General features: G+C 35.5%; 1 protein-coding gene across 1 annotated transcript in view; it reads left to right on the forward strand.

Annotated features, from left to right (window-relative positions):
- Window positions 1-14481, forward strand: part of ed (hemicentin protein echinoid) — a 495537-nt gene that overhangs the window by 422078 nt on the left and 58978 nt on the right. The gene's annotated exons all lie outside the window — the stretch shown is intronic.

Here is a 14481-nt window from a genome sequence, read left to right on the forward strand (position 1 = left end):
TAATTATGCTAAACGGGGAATCACCTTGCCTCGCTCGTCTTGCATTTCGAAAACTATTTCCATTAGTGGATGCGAATATTTCCGATTCATATTAAATTTAAAACCGTGAATATCTCTCCTCGTTTCATTCCACCCCTTGTGAGTGAGGAATAATTGGACATTCTAATTAAAGCACTTATGAAATTATCTTTTTAAATGATCGATTAAGTGGCGTTTACGTTAATAAACGAATCTACATGTTTGTCTACTTTGTATAGTATCTACACTACACTGTCACTTTCCACAGTTCTACACCCTATGCTTACATAGTGTCACTACAAAAAGTTAGCTAAGGCCAAAGACTTGCACATTCATGGAAACCTTCACTGGCTAAATTCGATAGGCATACGGACAACGACTTGAGTTACCCCATCTCCGCCCGTCATGCATATGCAGCCGCAAATATGTCCTATTCATATCATGGTCATGGTGATTCTTCTTCATATAAACCTTGTTTTTCAATTTCTCGCAGATCCCTCAATTATGAAAAAACTTATATTAGAAAAACAAATCGTCACCTTACTATTAAGACCTCGTAAGTTCGATATTATGGAAAACTGAAGTTTGTTCGACAAAATTTAAACAAAAAAATATTTTAAATCATACTCGGTATGCTGTCCATCTATCAACAAATTTTAAAAACTCGTAGGTCTCGTGGTTTCAAACATGGAATTAAAACCTCGTATTTTACAACCAGTGTTGGCAGATTCATCGATTAGGGAGGTGTTTAAAATATTGTTTTTATTACGTTTTTTCCTTCCCCTCAACATTATTCTCAAAAAGACTTACGAGGTTTTAATAATAAGGTGACGAAATGAAGTTTTTAACAGACATATTATATTATACATAACCTTTAAGATACTATTGTTTATTTGACTTGACTTAATAAAAAGTTACGTTGCATTCCCTCGTTCAGATATTACTTAGTAGATACAAGATACAATGAGTTCTCGACTTACGACCATTTGCACTTACGATGAACAAAAAAATGATACAATCGATAAATTTTTAAACAATGTGCAGTTAGTGACCCTTTGTGTGTGCCTCTGGACGATGGTTTACGTTTACTCGCGTTTGAAATTTGGAGATAGATCTTCGAAGTTACGCCGCCTCATTCAGTAAGCACTCATCTGTTATACTTAAAGAAATTTGACTTACGACCATTTCGACTTACGACCTAGATGGCGGAACGGAACCCCGTTGTAAGCCGAGATCTCACTGTATAAATTTAAAAAAATACTTCGCTTTACCTGCAATATAATATATTATATTAAATGGGTAGATGTTAGGCAAAGATAGTATATAGGTTAGCTTAAATCTAATATTTCAATATACTTTCTCGCCTTATGTAGTACCTACTGCATAGCCATTTTATGTACTTTGTTGAGGAAGATTCCATTGCAGCTGCTTTTAATCCTTTAATGGACGAGCATTCCTTAAGCCCCTTTCTACTAACTTACATCATCCATACCCACGATATATATACATATTTCTCTCGGTATGTTTGTTTGTACCACAGAACAGAGAACAGTTCCCTGGTTTGTACCGTCTAACAAATTATTTATAAATATATTTATATCATCATCAGCCGGGGTCAATCCACTGCTGGATGAAGGCCTCCCCAAGCTTTCTCCAACTCTCTCGGTCCTGTGTCGTTCGCTGCCACGTATTTCCGCCGAACTTTACCAGTTCGTCAATCCAGCGGCTTTTAGGGCGATCCTGTGGCCGTTTCGTACCCCTTGGGTACCACTGGATGACGGCATTTGTCCAGCGGCCGTCCTTTCGGCGAGCAATGTGCCCCGCACATCTCCATTTCAGCTGTTCGGCAACGTCTATTATTATTCTATATTTATATAATAACCTTATTAATTTGGTATTAATAGAATTCTTTCGAAAAATATAAAATATGTTTATATTAATATTGAGTATTATATAATAATATATTATACAAGAAAAATTTGCAGATGGCAGTGCCACCGTCAATATTATTGGATGCGGCTTATTTCTGAAACATTAATTATTTTCAATATTTTCAATTTGAATCTATCATAATATTATTAAGGAAATTGTCGTTTTAGAAGATATCTTATTTTCAAAATCGTGTTTCCTATCAGACACCATAATTATGTATACCTTCACGCCGACCTGTCACAAATTAATTGTAAAGTCATTTAATACTATTTAAAATAATCGATATGATAGTACTGCGCCGTAAGCATCTGTCTTACTATTATTCGAGTATCGTACCACTATTTTTCACTCACCTTACCTCTTTTAATACATCTTCATACGGTGAACTGCGAAACAGCCAACTACATACGTACAAATGATCAGACACGTATACGCGGATGTCAGTTTTAAATTAAAATTTAACTGTGTGCGTTCTAATGCATAAGAATTAATTCTAATTGCTGTATGTACCTACTATATACATCCCACGATTTTACTTATCCTGCGCTCTTACCGGTATATGTTAGAACTACAATGCGTCAATGTGACAGTTGAAATACGTTGCAATTAATTGTACACTGTACAATGGTATATTTTTGCGTCATATAACGGACAAATTCACTGCTATCAAATTAATAATAATAAAAAAACATGTGTAGGTTTGAATTATTATACATGTCTATCGCGTCATCCATCTTAATAAACAATGCGCACACGAAGGATATGAAGCAACGTAACGGGCCATGGATTACTCCTAATATTTTGCTACATTTTCAGTTGCACAAAAATGGCAAAGTTACTAGACTTTTAAGGAGGAAATCACGTATCCTTGATGTTTCAATACACGCCGCCTGTTAGGAAATTCGTTTCGCTCCGTTGACGTCACGTCCACGTCATCTTCGCGCGGGAGAAATTCGCGGAAAATTGTTTCTCAAATAATAATATGATGAATGGTCGACAACGGGGGGGGGGGGGGGGGGGGCGATTCATGCCTAGACATCTCAGAAGCATTCAAGCAAATTATCGGTGATTTTTTAATGTATTTTTCACTGTCGAAAATTTATTTTCGACTTGAATTTTATTTTTTAATGATAAAGCGTCTGTCAGTACCTACCTATAACTGGGTAGCATTTTTTTTTTAAATTAATTATTATATTATATACCTACTTTAAGTTTTTTTTATATAAAACCTCTTAACTATTACAATAATTGTCCCTCTACTTGAACAGCTCGTCATTGTGGCTAGGGCCGTCAAAAAGATACTTTTCGAAACCGATATCGACATTGAAAAAAATCCTTCACAGATAAGTATCATTTAATATCAATAATATTCTCAGCTATAATACAGTTATCGAAACTTTTTTCTTTCTGTATGACGGCCCTAATTGTACCTTTCTCGCCACGGACTATGATCTCAATATTTTCAGCTGAAATACTATACCCAGCTTTCTCTCATAAAGTTATTCAACCGATTTTTGCATGCCTTGGCAAAATCCAGATGAAGATACATCAGTGCATAAATAAATTGATATTGTATTAAAAATGATTAAAAGTTAAATTACAAAAAACCGGCAACTTCTGCAAACTAGTACATAATATTATCGTATGAATAAATTAAAAATATTTTTATACAAATGATCATGTTTTTTTTATTCTCCACCGCGGATTGAAACATTCATATTTGGGCAATTTTCATCGGAAGTAGCGACGCGTGGTTTTGTGTAATATTATTTTGATTAAAGTGCGCATTTTTAATGCCTTTTTGTATCATGTAATTATCAATATCATGCAATATTAATCTGGAGATGAGGACGTGCGTTTATGTATTGGCAAAAAATTTCAAACCATTGTATAATTTGTATTTGAACATGTTATGTATGTTGATTTGGACTAATATTTTTTTTCAATAATATTTAATTAAGTTAAGTATCAATACCAAGACCTGCGCAAAAACAAATCATAAGTGTGAGTGAGAAAGCATTCGAAATGCTTATAATATCTCCGCAATATGCGTTATAGTAAGATAGAATTTCTACGGCCGAATTAATATTTTTTTAAGCAACACGTGTTGCTGAAATTTATCGTTTTTGTGATAACTATAAAGTTAGTGGTAATTATTTTTAGTTAATTTAGTAGAAAATATGGTTTACCATGTTGTGTTAAAATTTGGTAGCCGTACTGAGAAGCATCGTGATGGTATGGTATGACGTTCCATAGTTAAGTTAATACATAATAATAAAAATTGAGGTTCTACTGTGCGGTATACCCAAGCGAACAATACCCATTCTCTTTATATTATTACTCTGAGATCAATACCAATGTTATACCTATTAGAAGAAAAATATCGAAATATGACAGCCCTACTTTTTTTAATTCCTTCCATTATCAGAAAAAACTGTGATAGTTCTGCCGCCCAATATATTGTAAGTTTCCAACTATGTCATGTTTACGAGTAACTTAACTCTAAGTAGATATCCCGGAAAAGCTTGTCTAAAACATAATGTCACCAAAGCACTAAAGGTGCGAAAAACCTATTAATTAAGTCATCAGGTTTAATTACGTTACGTGTTGTTCACATCATTAATATGCCACACAAGAGCGTGCTTTGTGAAGGGCCTGGTACCTACACATAGCTACATTATTTTCGTATAGCCTTTGTTTTAACTGCCTTATTATGCTGGTAGTCTGAAAAAGATTCCTGCATCTTGTAGCACCCCAGCAGATTAAATTATTGATTAGGCTTGGACCTTTCTACTTAGTAACGTAATCGTTGTAAATTAATACTTCACATACAATAATAATTACAAACAACCCCGGGTGGGATCTGACCTACTCCAGTTTTTGTACCCATTCGTTTCCATTATTCTTCTTGGTCTGTAATATTCAGCATGTCACTCGGGCCAATCAGTGGCGAATGGGTGGAGGTAAGCTCAATCCGACATAATTGGTGCACACTGTACTCAGTCATACGTTTTTGTTTTCATTGAACCAACACTACACATTGCAGATAGTGTTGGTTAATTTTTAAAATTCAATTAAACGCTGCGTAAATCAAACCATAATGGATAATAGTCAAAAAAATATTCGTATTTCTATAAAATCTTAAATTATGCCATGAAATCATACATAAATTTATATATTTTATAGATTTAAAAATATTTTTTATCTATGTATTATGGTTTGGTTCAGGCACGGAATAATTGATTTTTAAAAACTAACCATCACCATCTGCGATTTGTATTATTAGTTCAATGACTGACAAAGTTTAGTGTGCACTATTTATGTCGGATCTTAACATCCTACCTCCACCCTTCGTCACTGGGGCCATTTATGTATACAATGTGATTATCTAAATTGCAACTTAAAGGTCTAGAGCCGCTACGCATGACATTTTTATATATCAAGTCACTTTGACATTTGTTTAATTTAAAAAAAGAACTGGAACCGATACATATTATTATGGATAAGTAGCGATTATCTTGTTTTATAGGCGGCATAAGGAAGGGAAAAACAGATGTTGTTTTCCTGTCTGAAATTATTACCTGAGTCCATCTGTATTAGGTACACCAAAATACATTTATTTATAAATTCATTATATAGCAGTTTTGTAGTGTATGAATTTAATATATTATTCGGAACAATATTTTGAAAAACATCACGTATCTATCCACCTCATTCGTAGTCCACCGCCAAACCGAGCTCTTCATCTATTCCGCTCGCCTATATCTAAAATATTGCCGCTCAGGGACCGTGGTGCGGTTCGCAGGCCCTCGTTCGAGACCCCCGCGCCGTAGGAAACAGCCGAAACGCTGCGTTAATTACTCACCGCTGCCAGCACCTTGATAGATACCTTCGCCATTAATTATTTTGACGCGCAGTCGTTACGACAAATGATCGTTATAATTTTTACGGCGCAATATAAGCGACGTCTTAAATTTGGCAAGTGTTGTTCTTGAACAAGTTAACCGCTTTAAATTGAGTTTTGGTCTATTAATCTCTGCGCGGGAATAACAATGAGGATGTTTCGAGACAGATTAAGAGCACAAAATGGCCGACATTATGTTTTGATACTTCTTATGTACATGCGGCGCAATAATTCTATTAGCTGTCCTACGAGGAAAACGATTTATGTATTTAACTACATTACATATTATACAGAACTATCTATCGCAATGAAAATTTAACTAGTTAAATAGTTGTGCTATTTGGCTGTGAAATCGAATCGTGAATCCTTACCGAGAAACAAGGAAAGGTTATCCAATGCTAACTTGATAGCACTGTCAGACAAGGCTCTCTACACCGGTGTCTATTATTGCGGTGAAAGTCGGATCCAATAATCAGAAGTTATGATGTCGAACGGTTGTTATTTAAAAAAAAATGCAGCGTAATACGAAGTGAGGTTAATTTAGAGAATGCTCCACAGCATTCGACTATACAATTCTCCAAAAAATAATTGGGCCAGAAGAGCCAAAGGTTGTGTTAATTTAATGCTAATGCTGAGTTTTACGGAATGCGATGAATCTATAGGTAGGTCTTCATATGTTTTATGAAGGTTCTTCAGTAGTTAGTTTCTCGGCCTCTGGCCCGCCACAACCTCAGCACATTGGATTGTAAACGCTAGCAACATTAAATTTAGAAAACTGTCTTTTATAAATCACGAAAATCAGCCAGTTTGGTATATATTTGAGGAATTCTAGATAACATTTATAGAACGGATATCACGATATAATCAAATAAACTTCTAATGCCATAACCATTAAAAACTTTAAACCATGCATACCTATTTTGCATTGCGGTTTTTCACATTTTGTTACATGCACGATTTTTTTTTTTTTAAGAAAAACAAATTATAATCCTATATAAAACATCATAGCACTTGGCGAAACGAATCATTGATTCATTCGTTCTGTGATCGAGATCCTGTTTCTCGAATGATCCTTGTCCACTTAAAACCATCGTAGTAGTCAATGGAAGCAATTTGTTAAATATGAAATATTCTGATTTTTTAATACTCTAAAAGACAACTGGTTCGCAGAATCTAAGGCTGTTTAAAATGCTTTAAAAGACTGATTCAGGTGATCTCATCTCCGCGCAATTCTTCTCTCGTGAGTCACTCACTTTATATTCAAGTGAGTCATTATCTTGTCACTCATTTTCGTCACGTTTTAAATATTTATCACGACATTATCAAAATATCATTCATTATGTTAAATAGTGAAACTATAAATAATTTAAATATTTTTCCAATAATTACATTGATCTTTTCGTATAATTAGCTTAATTTCAAAATACAATTCGAATTGGTATTGGTTTATAGTGATTTTGTGACGGTTATTACGTAGGTATTCAATAATTATCTAAGAATTGTATTCTTTTAGTTTTAAATACAATTCAAATACTTATTCTTCCTTGTCGGGACCGGGACCTCAAGAGTCAAGACCAAAGGTCCAAAGCCCACTAGCCACTTTAGTCAGGCCGTGACAGAAAACTATAAACTTTGATGGTAGTGCTAATTATTGCTCGTACTTTGAATGCAAAATGGTACACTGTAGAAAATGATAATTATTACATATTGAAAGTCTTACCATCGTAATACGTAATGCAGTACATACCACGGCCACAGTGAATATAGTCAGCCTTGTTAAAGTTCATGACCCAAATGATTTTATTATTACTCATCAGGCAATAGTCTCTTCCACGACTCGACCCCACTGCTTTTAGTATTCATTAGCACCCAGGTTTTTTGTCAGTTAGAACCGTTGCACTGTTAATTTAGTCTGTGTATCTGGAGGGAATTCTTTCCGATCTTCGACATAGCCAACTACCACGAGTTTGCTAAGTTGTCACAGTGCCTTCTTTATTATGTCGCCATAACATAAAAGAGTCCGCCAAAGCCAAACCGAAGGGAGTTGTCACGAATGTCAAGCTCACTGGGGGGGGGTTCAATTACCGGTTGAACAAGGGTTGAACCTTAAAGTAGGTATAACGCGACCTGTCAGTGAAACACATTTATTAGATATTAACAATGTATACAACGAAATACACGGTCTGTAAAAAGGAAGTAAGCCGTAAATGCCGATTTATTATCTAAATACAGGTTTTAATTGATCTTTAATTAAGTTGGAATTTAAGGAAAAAGGCTTTTACCCTCAATTTTAATGATTTTTCTGTAATAACTTCTTTAATTAATCATGCACCCAATGTCTGTGGCTATTTGTTTTTTTTATTAATATTGAACCAAAATCATTCAAAAAACGTTTTTTGCCTCCTGTAAAATTTGATCTGTGCGGGTTACGTCCCTTTTCCTAAACACGTTCGATATTATAGGTACTCTATTGATTGTTTTTGCGGATGCCCCGCTTCCAAAGCATCTACGGACCACACGCCACTGATATATAAGTATATGTATTATATTATTATTAAAAATAAGATATATTTCATAATGCAGTGACAATAATATGATGCCTTTACTGACATTACTGCCGTTTACTTTTGTCATAGTTGCGATTTATATTTATTGCCAACGCATTTAGTGTGAGTATGCATCTCTATAATAATATATTGGCGATAAAAATCACACTTCAATTCCTCTGAGTATACGAAAATAAGCTTTATGCCGAAGACACTTACTGAAACTTTACCTTACTTCCTTCCTAATAACCTGGGGAATATTTCTCGAGTTTGATGAGCGTACTAATAACTTTTTAGATGTGAAAATGGCAGATCTTATTATAGCCCACAACTTTCTTGGAGATTACTTCATTATTTATTTATGTTTAGAAGCAAACTATCATACTTTCGTGTTGAAGGAATACTTTCGCGTGAAAATAACAGACTAGATGTGAACAAGACTGAAAAAAATAATATTATTATGTGTGTCGGAAGATTCTAATCTACCTTATTTAATGCATTATTATTATTTTTCAACCACTCTCATTCCACTTTTGGATGAGGTCATCATAATATCGTCACTGTTCTGGCAGAAGACACTAATTCGAAAAAATGACATATTAAGTTAGTTAAACCAAAATATTCCTTATTTCAAACTTTACCGCCTGGAAACCTTCTTAATAAATAAACAGTCTTTATTTTAAAGTCATCTTTGTACGATTACTTAATAAACTCACATGATAGACCATTTCCAACATTTTAACAACTTCAAAGTCAAATTACTCAAAACTAGTATTCTCCAGTTAGTGTGTTCTGCCAGAACAGAGACGATATGATTGATGTCTCCACTCTTCTTGATCCACAGTCTTACGTTGCCCCGTAGATATGTCTGCTAAACTTATATAATCTTTGTGTACCTACATCAAAGCCGATAAAATTCACACCCCGGCCCGAGGACCTAAAGCATTTTTGTCAAGACGAATATACAATATACACAATAATCCTACGAAGAATTTTTACAATGGTTTGTACACATGTGCATATGCTCTATCAGTTTGAAATTGAACGCGTGTCCACACCTACTTATCATTGCGATCAAATTTTAAAAGTTTGGACAGTCCACATCGTAAAAATTTGCGCGTTTTAATCAAAACAACATTATAAAATACCACGCGTCGCTACTCACAGAAAAAATCTCCTAAATATTATGGCCAGATATTTCTTTCGATCCCTGGAAAATAAAAACATGGTCATGTGAGCATTCCCATTCACCAAACCGAATTGAATTATTGCAAATACAATTTTTGGCAAATGTGTGAAAACATTCTCATTGTTTGTAAACAGTTATTCTTAACTCAACTGCACCTGTTTTTGTTAATAAGTTGGATTGAATCTGTCTACTTAAATTTAAATGAAGTTTTGAACAAAATCGAAAGCCTCTGGTACGAGGGTGGGTCAATAATTCCTTAGAAAAAAGCATTAAAACAGTTTTTATTTTTGTATTTTTTTTTATTTCTCAACATAATCTCCTTGGAGCTCAATACACTTGGTTAGACGTTTCTCAATTTTTTTTAAACCGTCAGAAAATAAGTTTTCGGAAGGTCCTCAAAATAAGCATTTGTCCGATCGATGACTTCTTCATTTGAAAAAAAACGTTGTCCACTTAGCCATTTTTTTAAGTTTGGGAAAAGGAAAAAGTCACTGGGGGCTAAATCTGGCGAATACGGTGGGTGGTCGACCAATTCGAACTTCAATTCTTCAATTTTAGCCATTGATCGTAAACATGTGTGAACACGGGCATTGTCCTGATGAAAGAGGATTTTTTTCCTGTTTAAATGAGGCCGTTTTTCTTCAATTTTGTTTTTTAGCTGGTCCAATAAAGATGCATAATAATCCCCTGTTATTTTTTTTCCTTTTTCCAAATAGTCAATGAAAATAATTTCACGTGCATCCCAAAATACAGTAGCCATAACCTTACCAGCTGATTTTACGGTTTTCGCCTTCTTTGGACATGGTTTGCCTTCGCAATCCACTGCTTTGACTGTTCTTTCGTCTCGGGAGTATAGTGGTGTATTCATGTTTCATCTACAGTCACAAAACGACGAAAAAATTCATCCGGATTGCGTTGCATGAGCGACAACAGGCTTTAGAGGCCACCACCCTATTGCGTTTATTGTCGACTGTGAGCAAACGCGGCACCCATCTTGCAGAAATTTTTTTCATGCCCAATTTGTCATGTAAAATAGAAATGACGCTATCTTTTGAGATCCCTGTAACCTCAATTATCTCACTCAACTTTAATCTTCGGTCACTTAACACCATATCGTGGATTTTATTGATCATTTCTGGTGTAGTCACCTCTACAGGACGTCCTGAGCGTGGTTCATCCTTTGTTGATGTACGACCACGTTTAAATTCATTTAACCAGTTATAAAAAGTTGCAAGTGAAGGACCAGATATGCCGTGAACTAAATCCAACTCATTTTTTATTTCCTTTGCTGTTAACCCTTTTATATTAAAATGTTTAATAACAGCTCTAAACTCAATTTTCTCCATTTTCCATTTTTCCATTTTCCACAAGCAAATTTTTTTTTTTATTGTACGAGAAACACACAACAACCCGACCAATCTGATTGAAACTTCGCAACATACTGAATCGGTAGTGCCGCTGCATGAAAACAAACCGCTTACAGTACTAGTCGCGCCACCTGTCGGCTTTTCTAAGGACTTATTGACCCACCCTCGTACCTACATCGTTCATACACGGATTCAGTTTATTGACAGGACCCAAATATAAGACTTTTATAATATATTATGTTGGAATACTTTAGAAATAGAATAGCATTTACAATGTACCTACCTACCTACTTACCCTGTATTTCAATATTTATATTTTGCTGGGAATGTCGGACGTTTTTAGTAAATCGTTCTTTTCGTCAAAATTCTCTCCCTGCAACTCATATCTTATTCGTTTCGAGGGAAAACTTGACATTTTTCATATGGCGTTTCGCTGACTTTATGATGTACGACAGTAAAACCATTAACAATGCCTTTTTCCGGTGCGGGAGAGGCGGCAGATGCGGCCTGCGACAAAGGGATACCGGAAGTGACGTATCGGCCGCGTCTGGAGGCCTGCCCCCTACCCCCATGACCCCGGCGCAAAATGCTCCAGAATAAAGCCATAAAACCGTACTACCCTGCTAAAACTGCCGCGCTTCAAATCAATTTTCCGACACCCCCCCAACGATTTTTTTTGCGCGACATTGCAAATTCAAAGTTCGCCTCTGCATGATTTCGATTCGCGGCACACGGTGAGTGAAAATTTTCCGCAAAACTCATCGCCTGTCGTTTGTTTTTTTTTCGATTTTCCAATAAAAAAGCACTTTTCGGCAAATCTTTTTTACCTTTCGTCTCAGCAAAGTTGTTATTTATTTTATTTAAAATAGGAAATCGTTTAATGTAATTGAAAGACGATAAACAACGTTACGAAAAGCTACCAATATAAATGCCTCAGATTTTCAGACTTTTTCAAATCGCGCAGAATCACTAAAGTATAAAATAATGTTATTTAGATCGGCACAAATGGGTACTTGAATTTTGGAAGTGAATGGTGAAACGGATTACATACGGATCTTCTATTTTTTGAAGACATTGTCAGGCGTCGATTACTTATAGTCGAATTACATTGTCTGGCTCATGTCACTTCATAGTGGCCATCGAACGGAGTAAAAATCCCACACAATTTTGAAAGTACGTCGCTATACAAACACCCCCCTCGGTTACTATAAATACCACCGCTATTTCACGTACATATAATATTATACACTCTCGCACTACGTAAAACGATATGACGTGTCGGTCACAACGATATGGAGTAAATAAATTACATAAAAATGAATGTTTAAATTTGACAAATTAGCTTTTTCGTCAATAGCTGTCTATATTCACATTTCGCCGTGAGCGTTCTTATCAGAAAGTGATGACCGTACACTATACGGTCATCTCTGTAGCACCGAGATGAAAATCTTTCCCTTGTATTACGTATTTTGAAAGTGCAATATGTACAAGTCGGTTTACAGAAAGCCAGACGGGAACCGCGCCAATTTTCATTGCAGATTTTGGCAAAATTCATGAGTTCAAGAATGAAATCCTAACCTAACCTAACAAATAATCCAGTATATCGGCTATTTTCAAAATTTGTTTGCCGCTGGCTTTCTGTAAACCGACAAGAACCGTGTTTTATTATTTTAGAGATGAATTTTATATTAGCAGGTATTATACGAACCAAAGAGGTTGGACGGTCTTTAATATATGACCATATATTTTCGATACAACATTTCACGGTGAAGTGTGATACGGCGAACTGCCTACGTACAAATTTCTGGACACGATTGTATTCTTGGTAATAATTTGACAACAGAAACATCTCTCCGCTAGAATAAACGAAATCGAACGATTTCCACGGGATTTATACGGGATCATATTATTGACTTCTGTGGTATGGAAGGATCAAATTATTAACAAAGCTTTTAGAATTAACATTCCAACTTTTGGCTTCCATGTGCTGGATCCAAAAGAAGATATAATACGTACACGCCACAGGATTCGAACCAGTGACCCATATAATTATTTGCGAGCGTTTCAGCCTTTACAGGGAAGCGGAAACCGTATTTATAACTGACAAATATTGAATATCTCTACATATATTATTATGAAATAATGTTTTCCGCTCATCAAATACCACACACTGAATCATTTTACCCCTATATCTTACGTCATAAGAATTGGGTCAACGTATGTTTCATTACAATTAATATTGATCACAAAGAAAGTTTACCTTGGAATAAGATTTAATATTTTTTCTGGACAGTTTTTAGAATAGCACAATAATTTCAACTGTAATATTTTCCTTTCATATTACTTAGATTTAGGTCAACATAAATGTTTCATTGCAATTAATGTTGATCGCCAAACAAAGGTATCTACTATTGAATAATAATTAATGATAGTGTGGTAAGGTTAATATTTTTTGGGCTAGTTTTTAGATTAGTACAATTCTCACCCTTGCATCTTTCTTACGCATATGAGATTCATTGCAATGAAAGTTTATTGGGTAGTTAGTTGCTTTATTTAGTTATCTGGTTATATAGTTGTTTAAAAATTGATAGTTTTTGGGAACACATGAAATAGATCAGTACAATATGTTTAATTGCAATTAATTTTAATAGCCAAGAAAGTTTATTGAATAGCCACTGCTAAATTGGTCATAGTGGGTAAGGTTTGATATTTTTCAGGACAATTTTTAGATTGGCACAATTTCCAGTTTTCCCTCGTAACGCTTAACGTTTCCCACATATAGCGAGGACGTATTACATGCGGAAGCCGAGCGCTTTGATTGAATCGCGGGCCGGGCAGGCGACCGCCCCCAGGGGAGTGCGTTCCTCGACCCCCTCAGCGCCCCTAATGGAAATTATTGACGAGAATCACTCGAATGTTTGTGCAATGTGTAAGATTGCCACTTGCCCCACTTTCGCGGAGGTCCGTCCAAACAAATCGGTACTCCCCTCTCACTCTTTCTATCTCTCACTAGTTCAGTAGTGCGAAACTGGTGCCCTACGAGCTATTTATTAGACTTTGCCAATATTTTGGCCGCCTATACTTTCAGAAACATAAAAATTCTTCTTGTAAGTATAGCTTAACAAAACCTATTTTGTCCAGTGGCCATTGTGATAATTTCGTGATTGGTAATGCAAATTAGCTAAGTGAGAACGGAGGACAATTCTGAAGCTTTATTGATTTCGTCATATATTTTTCACTTTACAAAAATAATGCTAACTGCGTCACGGAATAAAAGCCGTTTCACACGGGACATCTGTGTCCAGTCACCGGTGAGTCGAGATGCCGCATTTACACATAAATGAATGGGCTGGTTCAGACGGAGACACACGGCTGTCGCGTTCATTTATATGTAAATGCGGCATCTCAACACACCGGTGGCTGGACACATATGTCCCCTGTGAAACGGCTCTAATTATTGGTTACCCACTTTTAGGTCACTGACGATAGTGGGTCTAAAACATCTAACTCCTTAATTGACTAATT

This window comes from Rhyacophila brunnea, unplaced genomic scaffold (assembly GCF_057557595.1).
Source record: "Rhyacophila brunnea isolate RB1 unplaced genomic scaffold, BYU_Rbru_1.0 scaffold_11, whole genome shotgun sequence".
NCBI lineage: Eukaryota > Metazoa > Arthropoda > Insecta > Trichoptera > Rhyacophilidae > Rhyacophila > Rhyacophila brunnea.